This window comes from Falco naumanni, chromosome 6 (assembly GCF_017639655.2).
Source record: "Falco naumanni isolate bFalNau1 chromosome 6, bFalNau1.pat, whole genome shotgun sequence".
NCBI classification, from domain to species: domain Eukaryota; kingdom Metazoa; phylum Chordata; class Aves; order Falconiformes; family Falconidae; genus Falco; species Falco naumanni.
The window spans coordinates 41,584,972-41,608,857 of NC_054059.1; the positions used below are offsets into that span (position 1 = coordinate 41,584,972).

General features: G+C 38.3%; 1 protein-coding gene across 1 annotated transcript in view; it reads left to right on the forward strand.

Moving 5' to 3' along the window:
* PRKN (parkin RBR E3 ubiquitin protein ligase) overlaps positions 1-23,886 on the forward strand; it is a 616,239-nt gene that overhangs the window by 527,489 nt on the left and 64,864 nt on the right. The window lies entirely within an intron of this gene.

The following is a 23,886-nucleotide window of genomic DNA, read 5'->3' on the forward strand; positions in this document are numbered from 1 at the left end:
TTCAGATAAAACAGCATGATAAAGCGAACATTAGATTCAACCAGCCTAAATGATTGTTCAATGAACGTACGTAATCGAAACAGAGATCTCTTATCAGAAGTAGCATCAGACTGTCTGCTCTCATTAGTAAAAGATTATAAAGCTCTTAACAGTCAAAAAAAAACTAAAAAAAAATCAGTCTGATAAAAAGCACAGGGGATGGATTGATAGATTCTTGTTAAAGACTTTATCTAATCTTACCAACATTTACATAGGTACAAATATATGTCTCACTGGTAGAACTTCAGTTTCATTGCACAGAATTTGAACTGAACTGAGTTCACAGAGAGACAGGGTGGTTTAGCAGAGGATTGAGCAGCATCGGGACACTGTCACTGTGCAGATGTTGGAGTAGCGTAGTCATAATTCCAACATGCAGTTCTATACTTACTGTACTAGAATTGTCAGCATTTTACCTGCTGCTTCTGCATCAATAATACCATGGAAAAGTTATATCCTTGTCTCAGAGCTGAAACTTCAGAAGTGGCATGATGAAGGGAAGTGGTGACCATAAAAGAGGGAGTGAAGGGAACGAGGGTTACAGTAACATTTTATTCCAATTATCTAGGTTAGTTTGATTTCTGCTTAGTTGTTTCCTTTTGTTTCAAGACTTACACTGTACAGGACAGGTTTCCTAGGGGATTTACCCTGGCAAATGTTTTAACTGTCATGTCAGATACAGAAATATTTTAGATCATGTTATTAATATCTAAGAACCAGATCCTCAACTTTTCACTGCTTCTCAGTATTTGGGCAATGTAAAACAACTGGGAAATGCCCTGAGGAGGACCTTTGACATGCTTCTGTATTTTGACTTTTTCTTGCTTATATAATGGTCCCTGGTAAATTATGATGGTTCATTTTGAATCAGAGCTCCTGAAGAGACTCAGAAAAATTAGGAGAGTGGTTTGCAAATGTTTTCTCATCTTCATTCTAATATAGGAAATTAAATTAAAAGACGAATGAATGATTCATAGAAGCTGCTTAATGAATTATTGGAGTGGGGAAGCAGGGAAAAATTCAGAGAGGAGGAAAGCAGATATCTTTAGCTATCTATAAAGATAGATACTGTCTGTCCACAAGGTAATAACTGATGCTACCTGTAGAAAGCATTATCTATAACCATCTTTCTATCAACAGTTAATTTAGTGATCATAACTGAATCTTCAGTATACATTTTAAAATATAGAGACTTGACAAGCTGACTAAGCTAACAGTGCTATTGGATTCTTACTTGGGAATTCAGAGATTTTGCTATTTTAACTGTGCAAACAATACTACTTCGCTATACATGCTGCAGAAATGCTACACATTAGAACTTTGCAAGTTGGAAAATCACAGCTATTAGTTTATCGGATAAATAAATTAAAGTTTACAGCGATAGCAAAAACCTCTGAGTATAAAAGAATATACAGAAAGAATTAATAATTAAGGAACCCAGAAAAAAATCTCAATATTGGTTCCCTCCTTCTCTGGAGAGGCAAAAATTTGGAGTAATAAATGTTAGCCTTTAATGTAACATCACTCAGAAACAAATCAGCCATCAGGAATGGCAGTCACAGCCAGAATACTTTAAACCATGATAAAAGAAATGTAAATTGCTAATGTTACTGTATTCCAGGGGAGTTGCCTGTGGTTTCTAAGGTAAGAAGATTAATGAAACTCCAACTGCTAATGGATAATAGTAGGTATTTGACCTCTAGTGCAATCTGAGTCAATCAGAAGATTGCAGAGAGTATCCTTGGGCTATTTTTCTATTGTTAGATGACCTGTCTTTGTGTACTAATAAAGCATTACTCTTTCAGGCTGGCAGCCTGCTACAGGTATACAGAGAACAGCTGTAAACTGTCTTAAAGAAACTCTTTGTAAATCTCATCTTAAGAAAGGAAGAGCTTGTTAAGGGTACAGTCACAGCCTGCAGTTCCATGGATATTCTGGACAGTGCTATAGGTCACAGAATAACTTAGAGAAGCCCCTGTCATTTAGAGAGGCCCATATATTAGATACCCACTGAACTAACTATGGAGTTTGTACTTCATCTTTTAGAACCGCATCTTTCCTTCCAGCTGGGACACACTGTATCATGACATAGTGAAATGTAAAATGAAGATAATTAAACCACTATGTCATTGTACACTTGCTTGGATTTCCCTGAATATTTGTTTCTTGCAATTGTCACCCTCTATGAAACTGGGAAAACACTCCAGCTGTCAACATTGTCACACAGTAGTACAGCTCCCATAGAGCAAAGGGGTGGGCAACTAACAACCACTCTGGGTCTTCTGAAAGTTTTCACAACCCAGTTCTAATTTTTCTGTAAAGGAAATATTCTCTGCTCCTAAAAGGCTAAATGAAAGCAAATGTCAGTGATGAGAACTTGCACTCCTTAATGCTTTAATTATTTATATGTGAGAAACTCTTTCACAGAGCTTTCTGGAATCTACTTTTTTTTGCATCTTATGAACTTAACCAGATTCCCATTTTCTGTGGTCAGGAAAAGCGCAGGTTTATTGAATCCCTATGTAGAAGTAAAATTGCTTTTTGGCTTGCAGGAGGTCATGCAAGTAATTAACTTCAATCAACAAGAAATGTTAGGAGTCCAGGGGAAACTATACAAGTTTGTTTCTGAAGATTTTTTGATAATTGTCTACTCATCAGGCACCAGTTCTTTAAGGAGCTTCTGAAGAGAACTGAAAAAAGTTCTTGCCTGTTGAAAAAAGGCTTTGTTATTCTGGATATGACTTAGTACAGTCTTCAGCATTTAATTTATTTTTAATTAGGAAGTTAGCATTATGCTGTGGTATAGCCTAAAAGAATATTGTCCACTTTGATTATGGCTTTTTATTAATGACTGATCAGGTACTTTTGTGAACAACCTGATTTTTGAACTATTAGTCTACACTTAAATCATGTTTCCAAGCTTTTCAAAGAAATATTTTTAATTCAAAGCTAATCAGGTGGCCTCTGGTGCTAAAGCATTTAGGTAAATTTTACTATTACTGGATTCCAAATTAGTTACACATTGGGCGGCCCTGAATAAATTCACAGGAATTGTTCAAAACCCTTTGGAAATTCAAAAGTAATACCCAAATAGAACACTTTCTGCTTGTTATATTCACACTAGTCCTTATGTTATTATCTCTTAAAGACCTGTGTTTACAGAGCAGCCTGAGGTGTTTGGCAATTGGCTTTATTCAAGCTTGTCGGTCTGTCCTGTAGTCAAGGACTCTTTAGGCACTAAAGTTTAATTAATTTGAATAATATGCTTTCAGGCCTGTGTAGAAGAAGTAGTATAATGTCCTGCTCTTTTAAAAGGTGAATTCATATTAAAGCCCCTTACAGTGTAGATACAATCTGGAATACAGTTTTCAAAAATGGCACTGTGGGAGCCCATGCTTGATACTGCATTAAGCTTTCTGGAGCAAGGAACTGCCTTTATATTTTGTGTCTGTGAGGTGCCTAGGAGAATGCAAGCCAGACCACTCGCTGTTACTGCTCATCCCATTGCTATACAACTGACACTCACCCATGAAGCAAACACCTTGAACTGAAGAGCCTATTTGCGTTTCTAACTCAACCTTGGACTCAAAATACCAGCATGAACACCCTTCCCTTGGGCCGTTCCTTGTCATGAGGTTTCTGTTGGAAAGACCAGGCAGCTCCATCATGCAAGCAATTCCTTCAAATGTCATTTACTGATGTAGTTGGTAGGAACTCAGTGAACAAGTTTGTTGATTACTCACCAGGAGGATTAGAACCAGGATCACCATTGCTATTTCCTATTATAGCTATTGTCACCAGTAGCTCTGTGGTCTCCTAAACCTTTGACAGCAGTAAGCAACAGTCGTTTGGGTTTTTTTTTCCATTCGAGGCAGTTGATATGACTGAACATTCACAGGGAGCAATTCAGCTGAATGAGATGGCTCTGTCTTAGAGCATCACTTGAAATAGTGCAGAGGGTTAAAGTTAAAATATTTATTCATCTCATATACAAACCCCAAACATACAGCATAATAGACAAAAGATGTAAAATAGAAGAGGCTTTATAGAAAACACGTTGTGGAAAGCTAACATGGAATGCCATGGTAAAACATCAAGAAGATGACAGGAAAAAGTTTTACTTATTGGAAGTTTTAGTATGTATTACAATATTAAAACTTTCAGCCAATTGGCTTAAATTATAACATGGACTAAAAAGTTGCAACTCATCTTGTTCCACTTATATTTACATCCAAATGCAGCTTATTATTCTGGAGCCTTAACTGCACATCTTTTTGATGTTCCTCACATTTTAACATGGAAAATCAAAAGTTACCTAAGGAGTATTATTAATAGACTTTTAGATCCTACACTTTCAAAGAGTAAAGATTAGTTATATGTTCCTTCTATTAGTATAAAGAATTGTTTTAAAAGTACTTCTGTATTAAATCAGTGTTGATTTACTGGCATTTCCACTAACAAAAAAGGCTTTGTCAGACCACTTTCTTCTCTTTTACATCTGAGTTTCCCTGACGTATTTATAGCCCAGAAAAGAATCACTATTTGGTAGTATAATTACAGTAATTCTGTGAGTTGCTCACACTTCATGTGTTTCTGTGGGTGAAGGTATACTTATCCATACTTTTTTTCAGGAAAATGGACAGAGATGTGGGATAAGCAGAAGCACAGGCTAAAAATAAATTCTGTCATCCCCCAACAAACTAGGGACAAAGACATGAAGAAGCATGCATATATATTAATTTGATGAAAACTTTGCTCCCCAGAAATACTGTAGGAAAAGATTGTTCAGATGCGCTTAGGCAGAAAGTCAATGCTGTGTGACTACGTGCAGAGATTAATACTGCTATCAACATTAGCTTAGGGAAGGAAAGTTAGGTGAACAGTAGAGGAACGGAATTTCATCAGATGCACCTTTTTATACAAAGATGTAGACTCCAACCTTTGGTCTTTGATCACAAATGAATCACAAATGAAACTGCTGTTCTGTTAAAGGTAACCTGAAGGAAGTAAAAAAAAAATGTGATTCTTATGGATAATAATGCAAGAGAGACAACAAAATCATAGTAGAGCAATAAGAATGTTTTTCAAGTGGCTTCTAAATATACAGAGAGACAGTAAACCAGATATAAAATAGAGAAAATAAAATATACATATAAGACTGAAACTGTAATTATTATAAAGGAAGAAAGCTAGTTAAGTTGTGAAACAAGTACTCTTTTCATAAGGCAATTTTCTCATTGGAAGAAAAGAGTGGAACTAGATGAGAGTACCTAATATCTTTCACTAGCCTGTCACTAAAGAATAATACTAAATTAACTCTTGTTCTAGAGACAAATTCAGGGCATAGCCATTTGAATTAATAAATTTAAAGAAACTATGTTGTCATCCTAATATAAAAATACAGTACTGAGACCTGTGGTATTTATATTAGTCTCTACATACTGGGAAGCAATAGAGTTCCTTGTTGTGAAATAATCTACTGATAGGGATCTTTTGATGGATTCTCTGCTTTCAGGAAAGGAAAAAAATTAAGGGAAGAATACAAGTTATGATGTAATCTGAGTTGCTCATTTCTAACAAAACATAGTAAATTGTTTAGGGGCAAGGTTTTAGTTAGTAAAGAGTATGCTTTGCTTTTCATGATGATTTAGATGTTGATGTTCATGAACAAGAGTGGATACTAACATCTATGATTCCATCTGGTCATTTTTGTACTTCTTAGAAGCCGTCTTGTTATAAATAACAGAGTCAATAAGGAATAGAATTTGAGTCAAATATTCTTTTTTCATAGTAGGGATAGAGCTGACATCTGTGGAACTTGTCTTTCTTTCAATATAAATTACAAGTGAGTCCTAGTCCCCTTTAAAATAATCTTATTTAAAGGTAATGAGTTATTGTCTCTTTTAATTTGTTTCTCCTTGATGAGTTAGTTACAACTGTTGTAAACACTGTAAAGTGGTGGTTTATGGAAAGCATGAGTAATGCACAAAATAGAAGGCTGCCCCATGTCAATAAGCTAGTGCTTTGACCTGAAGACCATCTCTAGGATGAGAAAAGCAGCACAAAGCTGTTTGGGTTTGGGGGGGGATTTTGGGTGGGTTTTTTTGTCACTGTGCTGCGAGCTAAAGCTGGTGGTTGCAATGTGAACCCTTGTCCTCTGGAAACTAAACAGAGTAGCAGTTCATTTCACACAACCTTCTGAGCAAAAATCAGATGATAATGGTTTCATTAGAACTGAACCAATGACCTCATGGTGATAGGATGGTTCCTTGACCCATCTAGGTCCAACACCTGTAGGCCAGAGATTTCTGTGATTTAAAAGATGTTTTATTGCAAAGTATAGGACAAAAGAGCTTTTTCTTTTCCCTAGAAATTTCTGTTTGCAGCCTGTAGAGTGTCATTTTTGCATATTTATACGGCATATATAAAATATCTTCAGTTTTTTGCTAGATTATTAATAGCCCTTTATAAATGAAAGTGTTTTTCTTATTACCTGTAGTTATTAATGTTGGGAGGTTAATCCATCAATGATATTGGATTTAGCAGCTTGGCATTATATTATACCATGTTACCTCAGGGCATAAGAGAAGGGTGTTTTAAAATATTATTTCAGCTTCTTTGCTTGTAGGAATAGTAATGTGTATGAATGCAAGTAGTGAGAGTTCACATTCTAAAGTGACTTTTTCAGAGTCCAGTTGTACATTGGTGGGAGGCAATGTGAACTGTGTTTTGCCATCAGTAGCTGACCAGAAGTCTGCAAATACTCCTTTCAGATGCGGAACTTGTATGATTGTGCCTGATACTCTTACTTGAATATACCTGGTATTCTTACTTGAGGTGCACGAGACACCAGGATGTGTGTCTGTTCTGACATTTCAGTGTACTGAGCATTCAAATGTTCGTGAAGCAGACACTTAGACCTTTAGATCATAATCTTAAGCAGGTAGCTAGTTTGTTATTTAGGAGAATTTCTAAAAATAATGTCTGGTGTGTTCTTAAATAACTGTGTGTTGTGTTTTGATTTAGTTCAACTCAATTCTAATAGGAGCTTTGTAAAATGGTCTAAAATGATTGTGTTGAAATGCGTTATGAAACCCCTGCTCCACTGATGTCAGCAGCAAAACTCTCATTAGATTAACTGGGGTCAAGATTGTATTCCTCATTTCCTGTGGGACTGGAAATATTTGAAAGAGCAGATATAACTCCAAGACAGAAATGTGGATCCAGACTTGCAGCTCACATCTGTACTTCAGGTGGCAGCATTATGACTCAATCTGAAGTAATTTCAATTTGTGGATTCTGCAATCAAATTTTTGTGTGTACACAAAACTTAGGTTTAATCTGCAGACCACAACACACACCAATTTGAGGTCAATATCTCTTCAAAATGTTAGTGGCTTGACTTCTTTATAGTTTGCAGTCCTGTCAGTATACTAAGTTTGTATATGCATTAGCAAATGGAGTTGCAGTAATGGATCTGCAGAGTGCAATAGTTGGTGCTAAAGACTCAGTGACCACACTGTTAACATTTTAGGAGTTCTACCTCAGGTTAGCTCTAATCCATCCTACAGACATAACGCCCACTAGCAGCATATGGCGTTAAGTGAGCTCTCGGAGTATATATTGCAGTTCAGTTTCATCAGAAAAAGAGTCAAGTTCATGCTCCAGACCATGACACAATGTCAACCAAAGCATGGTAGGTGAAGGTGTCTAGGCGTTCTGCTTCAAAAGTGCACTTTTGCTCATGTACAAGCACAGTGTTCATGTAGATGCTTTCTGGCATTTTTTTCTTCTCCATTTCATGTGTTTATATTCTTTTTTGGATTCAGATTTGTCTGTGGCATCATTTGTACAAGAACTGCAAAAATTGTAGCATACACTAAAGCTGAGCTTTCTTCTCTGCAAAGAACTCTTGCTCTTGGAATCATATAAATAGAGTGAAAATATGTTGGGCAATTGTTTTGAATGATTTAGCATAGTTTATGTAACTTATTTGAAATATGTACACCAAATTGTCATATGCAAGGAGAATCCTGCAACAAGGTTTTACCCAGTCTGATCATTTGCTAGCTGTGAAACAGGTAGACTATTACAATGATGGGGCTCAGCTTGAATGAGTGAAAGCTTCAGATCCATGAATGCAAAGCCTTCAGCTTTTTTCTTGAGAACTTGGCTGTTCTACTCAAAGCAGTAGTTTTCAGCAGTCACGCAGAGTGAAGAATTTCACAAGGATGAAATGATCTTGGAAAATTTCTTGAATCTATCAAGTAAACATACTTCCTTCAGCATTAGGCATTCAAGTCATCCCATTCTGTTTACATTATTTAACAGTTACAGATAGTCACCCAATGTTCATCACTGTTTTTGTGGTTGAATTCCCATAAGAACCTACTGTAGCTCCCCAGAGGATTAATGTAGTACAGAATTTTCTCCCTTGCCTGTACATCAGCCTATAGGAAAATATCTTTGCCAAATAGCAGTGCAAGGATGACAACAGGCATTAGTTTCTTCTACAGGGTCTTTGAAGAACCACAAAGATTCCTTGGAGGTGTGTAGTTTTACTAGTTGAACGATAAAGAGAGAGTTCAGCAATTTCTTCAGATTTTCTTGGAAAATTTGCTTTTGGTCATGAATCAATTCAGTTTGATTTTATAGCTCCTTTGTTAAACTAGGTAGAGCTTAAACTTTCTATTTTCAAGAAAGTATTGCCCTGTTACTGAGGAAACAAAAAAGCCACTGTTCTTGCCCTTATTTATATTTTAACTACTTTGTCAATATTCCCTTTATTTATGGATTATTAATCACAGTAACATGCACAAGGCTAGAAATGCAAGACCTGCTACAGGTAGCAAGATCAACTGGAAAAGTGGAGACATGCATGTCCATGACCCAGCCTACCCTTTCCCAAGAGCAGCAGACCACAGTCCTGTCCCTGGGGATGGATTCCCCTGGGAAGGAAAGGAAAAGTCAGGAAAGGAGAAAAGTGGCCAGATACAATTAATAGGACTTTTGGGGATAGAGGTAGAACAGTAGGAAGGTACTTTTTAACAGCTGTTCCACCCCGTTAACTAAGTCTGGAAAATATTTTTTCTTAAGAGGGCATGGATTCTGTTTTGGTATGTCTTCAACCCCCCAACAAACCCAACAAAACCATTTTTGGAAGAGTCCTCATTCCTTGCCCTAGATCTCTGGGTGAGACCACCATTCCTCCACCTCCATTACATCTGGGAGGGCAGGAACTGGTTTTTTGTGTTAGTGCAGGAGCAAATAGGTGCAATTTCTGTGTCACATCCTGTAGCCATATACTGGATTTGGCAGCGCAGCAAAGATTCCTTGTGTGGTGTTTCTTTTTAAAAAGCTTAATTAAAAAGATAAACAAGACTACCTCATATCAGTAGAAGGTACAGCCAAAAGAAATACTATATTATTTTCTCTTCAATTTGCTCAAGTACTAGTATCCAACACTACTGCAGTACTCAAGGGAACATATTACAAACAGTATTCAGCTGAAGTGTACAGTAGGTTATTGCAGTTTAACAAAGATGAACTCTGCTTGATTTCAAGGATTTTTCCATTTTCTTTATATCCAACTTAATGTAGACTTCTCAGCATTATTATCATAGAAGGGGTCTGCAGGGACCAGGAATAAAGCCTGACAGATAGATTTAAAATGAAAGGAGACCCTTGATAGGATTTTGTGACTACAAAAGAATTTAATAAATAGCGGCATGATGATTCACTGATGTGGTGCAAGTTATTGAATTGAGTTCCCAAAGAAAGGTAGCAGCTTCTGCTGATCGACTGATTTCCTGCTATTATTTCTGCTCCTACTTCACGGCTTCATTTCGACACAAACATGAAGCCTTTTTTCCTGGTTTTAAAATTTTGAATTCAGGAGTATGAGATTTTTAAAACATCTGAATTTCAAAATATCTTCCATTCTGTCGTCTTGAGCCTTGGTCTGCAAAAGTTTGTGAATAGCCAAGATATAAAGTTTCAACTTCTTCAAGCTCTGTGAGATAACTGGGAAAGATGGGGATTTAGGCAACCTTCATACATGCACTAATAAGAAGGTGCTATTTTCACTTTCAGTCACTGAAAAATAATGAAGTGCTTTGTGATAGTGGTAATTTTGTGTCATGGCTTTGTCCCACACAGTCTGAGAACAAATTCTATTTAAGTCAGTCACTTTGACGAGGTCCCTGATTCTTACTGGGAGTTTGTTGACAACTTAGGGGGATGAAGTTAATACAAATGCTAAACTAAATGGTGCGACAAAAAACACACTTGCATGTGATGTTCATTTTGGTATTTAATACTGTGCTGGGTTTGCGTGGCAAGGTGTTGGTAGCAGGGGGCACAGGAGTGGCTTCTGTGAGAAGACGCCAGAAGCTGCCCCATGTCCGATGGAGCCCATGCCAGACGGCTCCAAGGTGGACCCACCACTGGGCAGAGTAGGGCAGAGTGTGAGGAGCCTCCCCCTGAGGGGGCAGGAGCGGCAGGGACAGCGTGTGAGGGACTGACCCCAGCCCCATGCCAGTGTCCCTGCACTGCTGGGGGAGCAGGGAGAGAAACCGGGAGGGAAGCTCAGCCCAGGAACAAGGTGGGGTGAGAGGAGGTGGTTTTTCAGTTTTTATTTTATTTCTCATTATTCTACTCTGACTTGAATTGGAATAAATTAAACTAATTCCCCCAGGCCGAGTCAGGGTACCCGTGACGGTCACTGCTGAGCCATCTCCCCCTGCCCTGATCCCAGCCCAGCAGCCTGGCGTTATGTTTCCTCTCCCCGTCCAGCTGAGGAGGGCAGTGACAGAGTGGCTTTGGTGGGCACCTGGTGTCCAGCCAGGGTCAACCCACCACAAATACAAAGTCAGTGAATGGGTTTCACAACAGTGAAGATTTTCCAGAATGCCAAAGGTTTCAGTGCAGGCACACAAAGCTATCAGTCTTACTATTTTATTCAGTATTGTTGTACAGTGCTGTACTTCCTTTGTGCTAGAAGGCTACTGTATTTACCCTGAAGTTGCGCCTGGCTCTGGGAGGGAGACACATGGCAGAGTGTACTTAAGGCTTCTGCTTCTGTGATGTTTCCAGAAAGGACATGCAGAAAAGTTTCTTTCTTGTCAGTGGCAATGTGCTGTGTTTACCACTCTGGAAGAAAAAGAAAGAGGGCTATGAAGAGAGCTGACCCCAATACCCAGCTCCTTGGCAATAGCTGCTGAGCTAACAGGTCTCTCTTTTCACTTGTGTGGTGCTTTGTATCTTAGGTTACACATTGTTTATTGTGCCTAAGTAGAAATCTGTCTGAGGGATGCATCAATGAGACTGCTAGGAGTGGTACAGCTGCAATGCAGACAGGTCAAAAGCCAACACAATGTGCCCACCAGGGCATAATATGGATGGTAGTTTTTCCTGAAGGTGGTGCAGGAGATGAACTGTGAGACCAATTACATTGCTTCAGCATCTCAAGTAACCTAAGAATCTGCTTTGAGTTAGGAGCTAGTAAATACTTTTCCCACTGGTGCAGTCCACATGTGACTTGGTTTAAGTAACTCTGAAGAGACAAATATGAGAAGATGTGTATCCCCCAAAATTTTTAAAATTGCCTCTCACTGCTAGAATTGGAAAATAATAACAGTGAGATAAGTGCCAGTTAATGCAGTGCTTTTACATCCCCAAAGCAGTACTTGTGGTATACGTTGCATATTTGAATTGCAGAATGCATTTGTTGGGCATTATGAGCAAAAGCATTGGTATGATACCTTTTCTCTTTTCTTGGCCCAGGTAGTAAGACACCTGTCCCATGGCAGGAGGGAGCAGGCACTCTCATTATTGTGCATTTTTTTTTTATAGTGCAAGAAGTATTACCGCCATATTTTATGGACGGAGAGCCTGGAATTGCAAGATTTAAAAACTTGTTCAAAGCCTCAGTGGTTCCATACTCCCATTTCTGGTTCTGAGCATTTAAATTACAAACTCTCCCTTGGAAAAAAAGGAAGTTATTTTGTCATGTAGAGTTGAAGGGTATGATATCATCTCAGGTACTGACCTGTGAATCACAAATTATTCCATTGCACTGAGTGGAATTGCCTGGGTAACTTTGAGAGGAGAAAACCTAAACCATGGGAGAGTTTTAAAAGTGTTAAAGAGCTTTAGGAGCACAAATCCTTCTGAGTCTGAACATGTCTTATGTTCCTAAATTATTTTGGTGTTATAGAAGCTGCCGTCCCGTGTTGCATTATCTCTTTCTAGGTGGTGAGTTTGTCTTTATGGTGATTGTTATTTGGTTCAGAGCAAAACCAAAGAGCCCAGACAGAAAGCAAGCAGGTTTTTTACTTGCCTATTAAGGGTCCTTTCTATAGAACGTAATAGAAATTTACAGTATTGAAGTGATGAGCTAAAGATGTTTGAATTATTCACACCTTGGGAAATGATTCTACTGTGGCTGTTTCAAAGTTGACAGTTTTTTCATACATACATAAAATTTGTCTGTGTTTGTGTGTGTGTTTAAACAGATTTTTTTACATTCACCACTTCTAAAAATCTTCCTTTGCTGCTGCCGCTCATTTTAGCAGGAATAAATAACTACCATACTGCTTACCATTCCTCGAGAGGGACAGTTCTTTGACCTTGTTTCCCCTGACACATATATAAATTTCTGTTGGTGTAAACAGCAGAACAAAAATTCTTATTGGAAAAAGACCATGTACCCAGTTCCCTGTGGGGATACCCCAGGAAAACAAAACCGTACAAAACATTAGCTGCATTGTTCCCTGAATTGCTGAAAGGTACTAAAAGACTGGTGTTGAGCAGTGACTAAAAGCCTAGCAAAATGGAAGAGAATTGCTTGAAACTGTATTGTTATACATTGAAAAATAATATATTTAATTGCAATAATATTTAAATTCTGCCAATAAGCAGAAAATAAACTCCTAGTGAATTTTAAGTGGATAACGGAATATCTGAAAGTCCTTTAACTGCCTTTGTGTCTCTGGATGTAAACAATGTATTTTTAAGTCAACAAGTATGACTTAAAATCCCCCCAAACAAAACCAGAACTGCTTTTTTCTGTACTTGGTTAAAAATTGTACTTGAAATTGTTGAAAAGAGAGAGAATAATTATTTCTGAACATTAACTGCATTGGAATATTAAATGCTTTTGTCTCTTCCTCAGGAAAAAGCTATTTGGCATCATCTAAGTTAATTAAGAAACCTCCTTGCTTCCTTGAGTGGCTCACTGCTTAATTAGGGTAACGTATGCTGGTTTCTATTAAATTGAAGTTCACCTTAGCTCACCCAGTAGTTTTTCAGTTACTAATGTATAAGTTGACATCTGGATTTTGTCTGTGCTGTGTGTGACGGATGGTGATACACAACCACGAAGTAGGAGTTCATTCCATTGTTACTGTGGCATGTCCCAGTAAGAGTCAGGACAGAGTGTGGTGAAGTCACAGTAATTCTGGGTTGGGTTTAGCACTCACAACTGATCACTATGCGATGCCAGTGGCAGCGTTCAGTCAGTCCTGCAAGGGACCACAACAGTTTCATACACAGCAATGTTTCCATCTCTTTTTGCAGCCATTTTAAACATGTCTTTAAACATGTCTTTCAATAGTGAAGGGTGGGAGGGACTTCTCTTTAGTAATTTTACTTTTATTAATACGCCTGTGGATTGAAAGCCCTAGATCTTTTCTGTTGTCTCATTCTCCACTAAGTTTCCTAGGAAAAAGAAATCTGTTGTCTGAAGAGGTTGGATTTGTACCATATTCATCAATACAGAGTTGTTCTCTTCCTAAATAAGTCCCTCAGATATTTATCTTATTCATCATTAATTAGTGACTTTTATTGCATATCCAGGAAGAACTAACTCAAAGGCTCCAGGCTTTCTCTCTACAACTTAGTTGACTGAGTTTGTAAATCACCCAAGGCTGGATGCATCTATGACTTTGATGGGGAGGTAAAGGGGAAGGATTTCTAGCAGTGCAGTTCTTTTCTATATTGTAAGATTAGGTACTCCTGTGGACAACGAGAGTGTAATGTTTAACCTGTTCCTATAACACACACACACGTGCATACATAAAGTTTCTTCCTGAGAAGCTGCACCTGCATACAGCCATGACAGACAGGTACAACCTACGTGACAAAGTGATAGTAACCACACTAGTTAGCTTTGCTGTGTCCTCACTGGAAGCTAGGGTTTGGTATTTGATTGCCTTCCAGTGAGTGACTTAATAAGCTAATTATTTTGTAGAGCAAAAAATTCCCAGAACTGTGCCTGCATGAGCAATTTGGCCAGGATTTCTTCCCATCAGCACTCTGTGCAGTCAAACATTTTCTGAATTGTTGGCAGTTTTGCATCTCTTCTGGACAGCTTATCTACAAGTGAAACATAATGGGATAGTTGTCCAGATTTTACCAGTCAGTATGAATACAAACACAGGTAGACAGCATGCTAGGTGTGGCTCCCTAAATGGTGTGCTGATATCACACTGCACTGTTTTGAAAAAAACTGATTAATTTAATTGGACTTGTCACACAATAAGGTCAGACATAATGAAAGAGACTTTGTAATTGTATTGAGGAGTCCCTGGAGGCCTTTCAGATTTGAAGACACCTACTTATTTTTCTAATATCTAATGAAGGGGGGGCCAAATTTCCTAAGTAAATGAGGACCTGCCGTGCCTAATACCATTTGAATGGTCATTTATTGCTACGAGGATCTGGCTGGGGTAGGAGGATTTCTGTAAGAACCAACAGGTGCAGTCACACGTTAGATGGAAAGTAAAGCCAATTTTTCAGCATTGTCAGAGTGGATAGGATTTTTTACAAAGGAGCCAGCATTTGCAATATTATGTATGCTGCCTGTCTAAACCTACGGTCACTTGGCACTGAACCCTTAACGATACTGGCCAAGTAATTTAGAAGGCACATGTGTTCAGATGGCGCAGCTCCACCCAGGCTCAGAGTCAGCCAAGAGATTCCATCTAGGAGCATCAAGTGGTGCTGTAGATAGTAAGGTTTCAAGCCAAAAGGAAGTTTCCAAACAGCTGTTCATCCCTGTATCATATACCTATAGGTAAAATGGTATGTGATTGATAATCTAGTTTTTGTGTGGATTATTTTTGAAGTATAGCCCCTCTGTAGATGTAGATGCCTTGACCCTGCAGTGCAGAGCTGGTGCTTTGGTGGGTCGAGAGAAAGAATTACAGTCTGTGATGCCTTTTTATTTTTGGATAGCTGAGGAAGCAGAATCATCCCTGTCCTCCCTTTCTAGAATAAATGGCATAGAGGATTTCTGCTGAAAACTTCCCCACTGTTATCTGTCAAAAGCAATTAGTAAGAATCTGAAATGTGTAAAGTAGTTTAGGGGTCTGAGGAAAAAGCTTTTTGTGGGCCTTAAAAGTCCAAAGGTGCTTTAGGTCTGGGAGTTCAACATTTCAGTAGTAAAATTCATGCTCATGACATCCACACTCATCCTTGAGAAAGAAAAGGTTTTAAATACACCCTGGTAAGCTGCCTTTGCTGTGCAACCAGAGCTTTAGCTCTTTGTCCTGAATTTAAGGAGTTGTCATGTGCCTGATTCTGAGAAGGTGAAAGTTAGCGGAGCTGCGTGGACCTCAGTGAAACTGCCACTACAGACCAGGCAGCACTCTGATGTTTTAACAAGCAGTAGGAGAGGAAAAAAATAAACTAACCATAAGAAATAGGACTGGTGAACAGATAGGTGAACACTAAGAGATATTCACAGTGTGAGAAAGTAGGGAACTTGCTCACATAATATGGCAAGCTCTTTCAAACAAGACATCTGCCTCTGTGCCAGAAAGCTTTCACTTTTTCTCTGAAGAAGAATGCTAGTATCAGGAAGGTTTGATCTGCAGTTACTTTGAAAAAAAAAAATATCTAAGATTAAAAGATGGGATCAGAAGCCAAAACACAAAATATGCCAGGCAGAACATACACAGGTTACAGAACAGGCAAGCGGCTGATGACAAGTCTCTTCTCTCTTACAAAGCAACTGATGTTGGCCGTTGCTGCACACCTTGCACAGTTCCTGGGCAAGTGATTTCACATGATGTCTGCACAACAATGTGGGCTCCTTTGCAGCTTTCTCATTTTAACAGAACAGTGGAAATACCATTGTCTCACATAACAACTGTGAAACAGAAAGTAGACAATAAATTGAACATAATTGATAGTGAAGATTAGGGCCCTAATCTCTAACTCTAGCCTAAACCAATGGACCTGGAACTAGCTAACTGGAAGCCTTAAGCACAGAAGTTGGGTAGAGTTTAGGCAGCTGAGTGATGACACTAAATAGAGTTTGATCTCAGTATATATGCATCAATATCTGTTTTATTATTGATCACGTTGTAGTAAGTAATGGGGAAGTTATGTATCTGAACAGATTCAAATTCTAAATTGCAGATGGTTTATGTACTGCCAGCTAGTCCTTCATAGCTCTCCAAGTGTTCTGGGCAGCACTGGGCAGCCCAAAGCCAGGCTGAACCACACCACCATAATTTACATCCCCTGGCTCATATATATGATAAACAATGTGGACACCCAGATTTAATCCATACTCAGATTATGATGATATCATAAAATAAGATAATCAGAATATAAGAAGTAGAAGATAATCAGAAGATAAGAATTAGGTTGTTTTCCTTTCAGATTTTAGGGTGCTTCATGCAAACAGTTTCATAATTTTCTCTCACAATCTATTTTTTTCATATCAGATTTGAAAAAGTACTGTTTAGAATATCACACTGATACAAAAATGCAGTGTCTTTCTTTCATTTAGCTAAATATTTGATCAATTCAAGACCCTCCACAAAGTGACAGGATAAATAATGGTGGGAAGGAACAGGAGGGGAGAAAATTCTCATTTCTATTAAAAAATCACAAACTTCAGAGTGGATATAATATTGTTTAAAATTCATATTACCTCAGAATATCAGAATGTGTGTTAGCCTTAGAGTTTTCATTTCAGAAGACCCCATTTGAAGTAAATTTCTTGATTGTTTCCACTCACTGCACTTTGATTCCTATCGTAGCATAATCTCAGGGCACATCAACTGGCCTTTTGTCCTGAAGAAACTAAACTGAACGATGAGGTCCAGGAGCTTAGATCATGTATTCCAGCTGCTAATGAGCACTCAGTCCACAACACAGACAAAAGCTGGTCTGAAATAAAATCCCTGAAACATTAATAGTGTGTACATTGTGTCTCCTGTACCAACTTTTCTTGGGCTTTTCATACCTGACAGGTTGCACACTGAAGAAGGCTCCTTCAAATGCAGAGAAAAAAACTAAAAAAGCATTGTGATTTTGAGCATATAACATTGAATTAAAAGTGCAATTTTTTAAATTTTTTTTTAGTGACTGTGGTTTACCTTACATAAAATAGGACTGTCCCCTGTTTTTTACTGGAGACATCCCTACAGCAGTTCTTAGCATACGGTTTGGATTTCAGGATGTATCTCCTGCTTGCAACAAGGTGAAAAGAGGATTCCCCACCTCCTCCTCCCATTTTTACAGAATTACTCAAAAACTACTTATTACATAAAAGCTTTGGGATAGCGGCTGGGTAGCCTGCTAATGTAAAACCCAAGTATCATTTTGTCTTAGAGGGTTTTCTTTCCAGCAAAAGACATTTTAATGACTGGTCAAATGCACTAACCATCTAACCATCCGCTCCTCGCCTTGGGCCTTCAAACTAATTTAGAAAGTCATTAACCATTCAAATAATAGGAAAGCATATGCCACATTATCCAGTGCATGCAAAATCAGGTAAGAACTTCTACTCTACCATTGGAAATGCAAAATAAATACATAACTAAAATAGCGCATAGTCCTAAAAGAAGTCTGTGTTCTGTGAATGTGCAGCTGCAGCATCTGTGATAAAGCAGAAACATTTGTATCTTCGTTTGGTTTATATATATATAATTAATCGTGAGAGATGTTCAGTCTTGCTGATGATTTGATCCATTCAGCAAGAATGCACTTTTCACAGTACCTTACACATTGCCAAGCCACAGAGACTGTCCCTTTTTTGACTTTCAATGCAGTGAATTAAAAAATTTATACATTTGCATCTTGCTTATGAGTTCAAACCAGTCTGTCCATTCTGCTGGTGCCTGCAAACATGTTCAGATTTAGTGCTCGCTCTTTTATTGCTTCTTGTTATGGAACTTGCATTTTCCTGTGGACTGAATGAGAAGGTGATAGCATGTGGTCTCTCTGTTTAATTGCATAAAGCTGCACTTGCTCTGACCTCAGCACGTCTCATGGAAAATGTCAACAACCATATAATCATAGAGAAGTACACATGAGCAAAAAGAAGAAAAAGTTGTATTAAAAATTATCCACCACTTAGTGCTTTAATTTACCTTCCTAGATCTTGTTTGGCAGAGCATTTTAAAACAGTTTTTCAAAGAGTCTTAGCAAAATAAATGAAGACTTTTTCAAGGACAATTTTTTTTTAAACTAGTTGCATATTTGGTGTAGAACTGAGATAGATTCTTCTCCACTTGTCAGATGAAAAATTACTAAATTTTTCAGTTATTAATTACTACAGTAACTATTTGCTGAATTAATATTATTTTTTAATAATTATGTATCCAAGATCCAAGAATGCTTTACCAGCTGTAGTTTCAGTTCCCAGTTGATGTAAATTGGCTTTGCTTCACTGAAAACATAACATCTATATCAGTTTACACCAGCTGAAGATCTGGCTCCAGAAATGCAGGGCAGCATTGAGATTTCAGACCTGCTGAGCAGCATGCAGATCTCCATATTAAAATATTTTAAATATTTAATATTTTTCCAAAAACACCAGAAAGGGTCTTGGTTTCTGCAGCAAAAAGCCAGGTGCTTCTGAGAACTCACTTAATACCAATTGAAGGCTGAACCCTCCAGATAACTCAGAGGGATGGGGGAGTCTGTTATTGTAAAGATAGTTATCTCCTGCTGCAGTGTCCTAAACACTCCCTTGCACTTAAAAGCTTCCTTTCACTCACTCAAAAGTGGTTCCAGCATGGATATTACTCTCCTACTCTTTTAACCTTTTTTTCTTTTTTTTTTTTTTTTTTGCTAACCTTTTATTATCACAACTGAAAGATCTACTCAAATAACTAATCTGATCTAACTAATAAACTAAGATCCTGATTTTTTAAATTTCATGTATGACTTATCATTTAAAATGTAATTTGAATCTCTTCATGGAGAGAGATTGACATTCTTATTCTACCTGTCCTGCAGCTTCTGCCTTAGAAGTAAAAGGGAAAGCTGGACTGTAAATAATTTTCCAAAGGTTAAGGTTATGTAGTAGAAACAACAAAGGCATAGAGTCATAGACTTTTCTCTGCTACTAAAAGAAATTGCAGAACTGAAACAGGTCTGATACTTCCCCACCCACCCACCCCTTTCCTTCTCTGGTACTGGTTCAGTCTCCATGGCTCAAGAATAAGTTGTAGGGATTGCCTCAAAAACCTTCAGAATATGTGGGACACTGATGAAAAGACACTGTGGCTTTGTCATGGTGCTTTGTAGAGGCAATTTTGTTACACTACTGAGAAACTGCAAATGGAATTAAAAAGGGGCAAAGTCCCCAGTTAAACTGTAGAGCCACAACACTTGTATTCCTTATGTTCCCTGTCACTAAGTCTAGTCAATTTGGTATAAGTTGGATGCAGGAGAAGAAAGCAAACAGTTTCTTCAGATTTAGACATTTTGAAGTGCTAGGGAACCTTACTCATTTTTAAGAAGATGCTCTTAGGTAGTAGATAGGCAGGCAACTGTTTTACAGTAAATAAGAGTCATATCACCCTGGTAACATGCCAAGATCTCAAAAACTGTAGGAAGCACAGCCAGATAATGTCTTGCTGACTAGTGTTTTAGTGCTGAAAGTTTTTTTTCATTTCTTTTTGCTCTACTAATTACAATTTCAGTCTTCGTTTCTCACAAAGATGATGAAAATGAACAGACATTTCTAAATTCTGAAGACATTACCAGAAGTTTCCAGCAGCGAGCTTGACTCCCAGGCCTTTCTGTGAATGGCTGATACTGTTTATCACCTGGGTATCTGAGTGCTTGGCACACCATAGAGCTAAGTGCTGCTCTTTCTAGTAGAGTGATACTGCACGTATAATTTTTTTTTTTTTTTAAAGCTTAGTAATAAGAAAAAAATGTTTCTCATTTTTCTATAAAGCATTCCAAGTATTCAAGGTAATACTGAAGGTAGTCATTTTCCATACGATAGTTCTCTCTGTGTCAGATAATGATTTTGCAGTCTTTGAAACCCTGACTCAGAATTGCTCTATATGTTTTTATTATTATCATTTTTTCAAAAAATCTTTACAAAGGCAAGACAACATGAGCACACCACTTTTATTGTGTGGGCGTGTGGTTGCCTCTCTATAATAGACTCCCTAATGTTCTTGGTTATAATGTGTAGCATTGCACATGTAGAGCTCTGAATTTCCAAACTCCATTTTCAGCCTCAATAATAGCCTTTCATTCAGCCATAGGATTTACACCTAATTATAGAACTGTGTGCTTTTTGTTCTGTTGTCTGGTCAGAAAGTATCCTGGGCATCTCATTGCTGTCATTCAGGGCAGAGAAGCAGTGCATGTCAACATGCTTTTGAAAGCTTTTGATTTTTTTTAGGTATTACTTAAATTACTTAAGGCTTACTAAGGATAGCGATAAGCAATTGCCAAGGCAGTAGTATTGGAATAATTCCTTTCTGGGAAAGTGCTGTTTACTTTGTATCTTCAATAGGATTTTGCGTGAATGGGTGGGGAACAGAAAATTGCTTTTGTTGCTTTTTACCCCATCACCTGTCCCTCTCTCTCCAAAACTGAAACTTAATTTGTTGAATGCAGTTTATCTCTTAATGTAAAAAATTATTTCTGTGGATTTTATAATAAATCTGTCTTTCTGCAGTGGATGCAGTTTTAAACTGTTTTGAAAGGAGTTTTAAACCTTAAACAACAATAATAAAAACATAATACTGATTTTGAAGCTGTTAACTGCATTCATCTATTTCTGTTCCCCCTCTGACCTTAAATATGGTGTTGCTACCAACTCATGCCTGTATCAGACTTATGCAGTTATTTTGTGCCATGAAATTCATATGGACTAGCTGAGGAACAAATCCCACTATGAGAGGTATCAAAAAAGACGGTAACAAAAATAAAAAAGATAAGACATGAGGCAACAGATGGAGATAGAATAGTGAGGGTATGTGGGAAATAATATGACAGGACAACAAGTAGGAGTCTCACCAGATGAGTGTCCTAATTGTTCTCAACTATTTTTGTAGGTAGAAATTAAAGCAAACAGATGCTTCACTGACAAGAATGTGAAACTGGAGAAAGAAATTCTGTGTGACTCTTCATGGGGAGTTTTTCTGAGCTGGAAGGTCACTAAGGTAGAAAGCAATAATACAATTAGGTGATTGAGGCTGACATTATCACAGTGAGCTAATAATGGGAATCAATATTTTGTGTTGGTGAATGAGAAATGGTATGTAAAGAAACAATAGTCTGTGAAAGGTCTTGAAAGAGATGACAAGTAGCTTTTGCTAAACATGGTAACGAATAAAGAGATGAAGGAGGATGCAGAGGGAAAGTGACATAACTAAAGGTACTGGTTAGGTAGATGATCTCTGCAGCAACAATCTGAATGGAAACAAGAGGATATTTTATTAATCAGAACACAAGCCAACACAGCTCTCATCAAACATTTCCAGGTATGTGTATAAATAGGAAAAACACTTCAGAGTGTCATGTAAAAATGAAAGATGAGTACCAAGTTACGCATCTAAAGATAGTTGTATTGCACACAATAATCAAAAGATACAGTAGGGAGAAAAATAAAGTGTTCTAATTTAAACATACTTAACTTTATGGCACAGCTAGGAATCCATGAGGAGACATGAGAAATTTAGTGTGGGTGGCAGAGGGAAATATGGAGTAGAGAAGGAAGTCTATGAATTGTCAGGTTAAATGTATGTCTACAGATTATATCACACAGAAGAGAAGAAAACAGAGTTAAGGACAAAGTCCTTAGAACTGTGTCACGTTAAGAAGGGGGCTTTCCTCAAACCCTTTGTATTTGATCAGCCTGTCAGTTTCCCAAGAAAGACAAGACCCTTGTATCCGACCAGCCTGTCCTCTACCTGCATTTTGACAACCCACCGTATCAGGGGGGTTATTCGATGAGCCTATTCAGGGATCTCCTCTGACAGCATCACTGAGTCAAATCCCTTACAACAACTACTCACATCTCCGGAGACTTATACAAAATGAACTTCAGCTGAAAATTTTTGTTATACAAAATGCAAGTTTGTGACAGAATAAGGTTCAAAGATTTCCAGTGACAATACACTGACTGCAAAACAAGCTTCAAACAATACACTTAATAGCAGCTAGCATGAGTTAGTCGTAGAATAAAGTTCTTACCCAGCAGGTGTTCGTATGGGGGAGCAGACAGGTTCAGCCCATTGACTGATCCCAGAAGTTACGATGGAGTCTTCCCTAACTTCTCCCCTCATCTGTCCACTTATACTCCATTCATATTCATTTTTCATACACAGGATTGTTACAAGTTTTTCGCTTCTGATGCAAATCAGTACGCATCCTCAGATAGCGCTGCTGAAGTTCTCTGCTAACTGCACATGCTCCTCAAGTGGGGTTTTGCCCTCTTCTGGGGGGGCTATTTGAGCTGGAGGTCACAATCTCCCAGTATCACAATTATCTTTGTCTTATTTTCAACTAACTTTCAGTTGATATCAGTGGATTGCAACACCTTATCACCTTGTCTCCTCTTATGGCCAGACCTTTCCTCACTTGAAGGCTTCTTTCAGTGTAACTTAGATAATGGTGTTCTTTTCACCATCTGTTCTTTCTCACTCATCCTTCCCAAGGCTGACTTTTGATTTTTTTAAGTATATAGCTATATATTTGAAACAATATCTCCTACAGGCTCTACTAAGGATAATGATTGATAGGAGCCCTTTCATTCATAGCAGCCTTAGAGAGTGGGTCAGCTCGACCTAACTTTGTGCACAGATTTGTATATAGTTAAACATTAAATCAGAGTTTGGCAATCCAGGAGTGCAGACAATTCACCCCCTTTGGACTTACCTCAGTCCAGGTCCAGTCCATTTCCATCACATTCAGGTGGAGCTGGAGTGGCTCTAGTCACACATATTGTTGTTACCGACTGGTATCACGTGCCCAGTGAGGTGCGGTAGTGCCTTGGAGGCAGGTAACTTTGGGGTGGAGGGGTGCGTTGCTATTACAGTGAAATCATTTCATCTGAGGAAAGTAATTTTGCCACAATGGCTGGCTCAGCCACGGACATCTCACGGATTCTTCATGTGACAGCTGCTACGCAGCTTATCAGCTGTGGGTGCCATCAGGTTCCCACCCCTGCAGGGAGCACAGCAGAGCCTGGCCGTGGGGTCTCCACTCCGCTCCACCCTCCGTCACTCCCACCAGCATGTGCTGAGCTGGCAGGGTGTGTTGCTTAGGGAGCCCAGGTAAAGGATTCCATGCATGCCAACCATCCCGAAGGTGATAGCTGTTTTTTACCCTAAAAAAAAAGCTTTCTGTAATATTATGCTTCCATTAGGTCCTAATTTTCTCTAATTCCACTCCCCCGCCCCCCCCCCAAAGTAATTTTCGCAGAAACTGTCACACAAAACTGAAAAAGGGTGAGGAGGTTGCTTGAGCTAGAGGAGTAACTTGAGTTTTTTCTAGAGAGCATGGAGAGAACAGAGTTGTGGAAACAAAGGAAGGACTATAATTTTGAGAAGAGTCAGCAAAATCTAAAGCCCC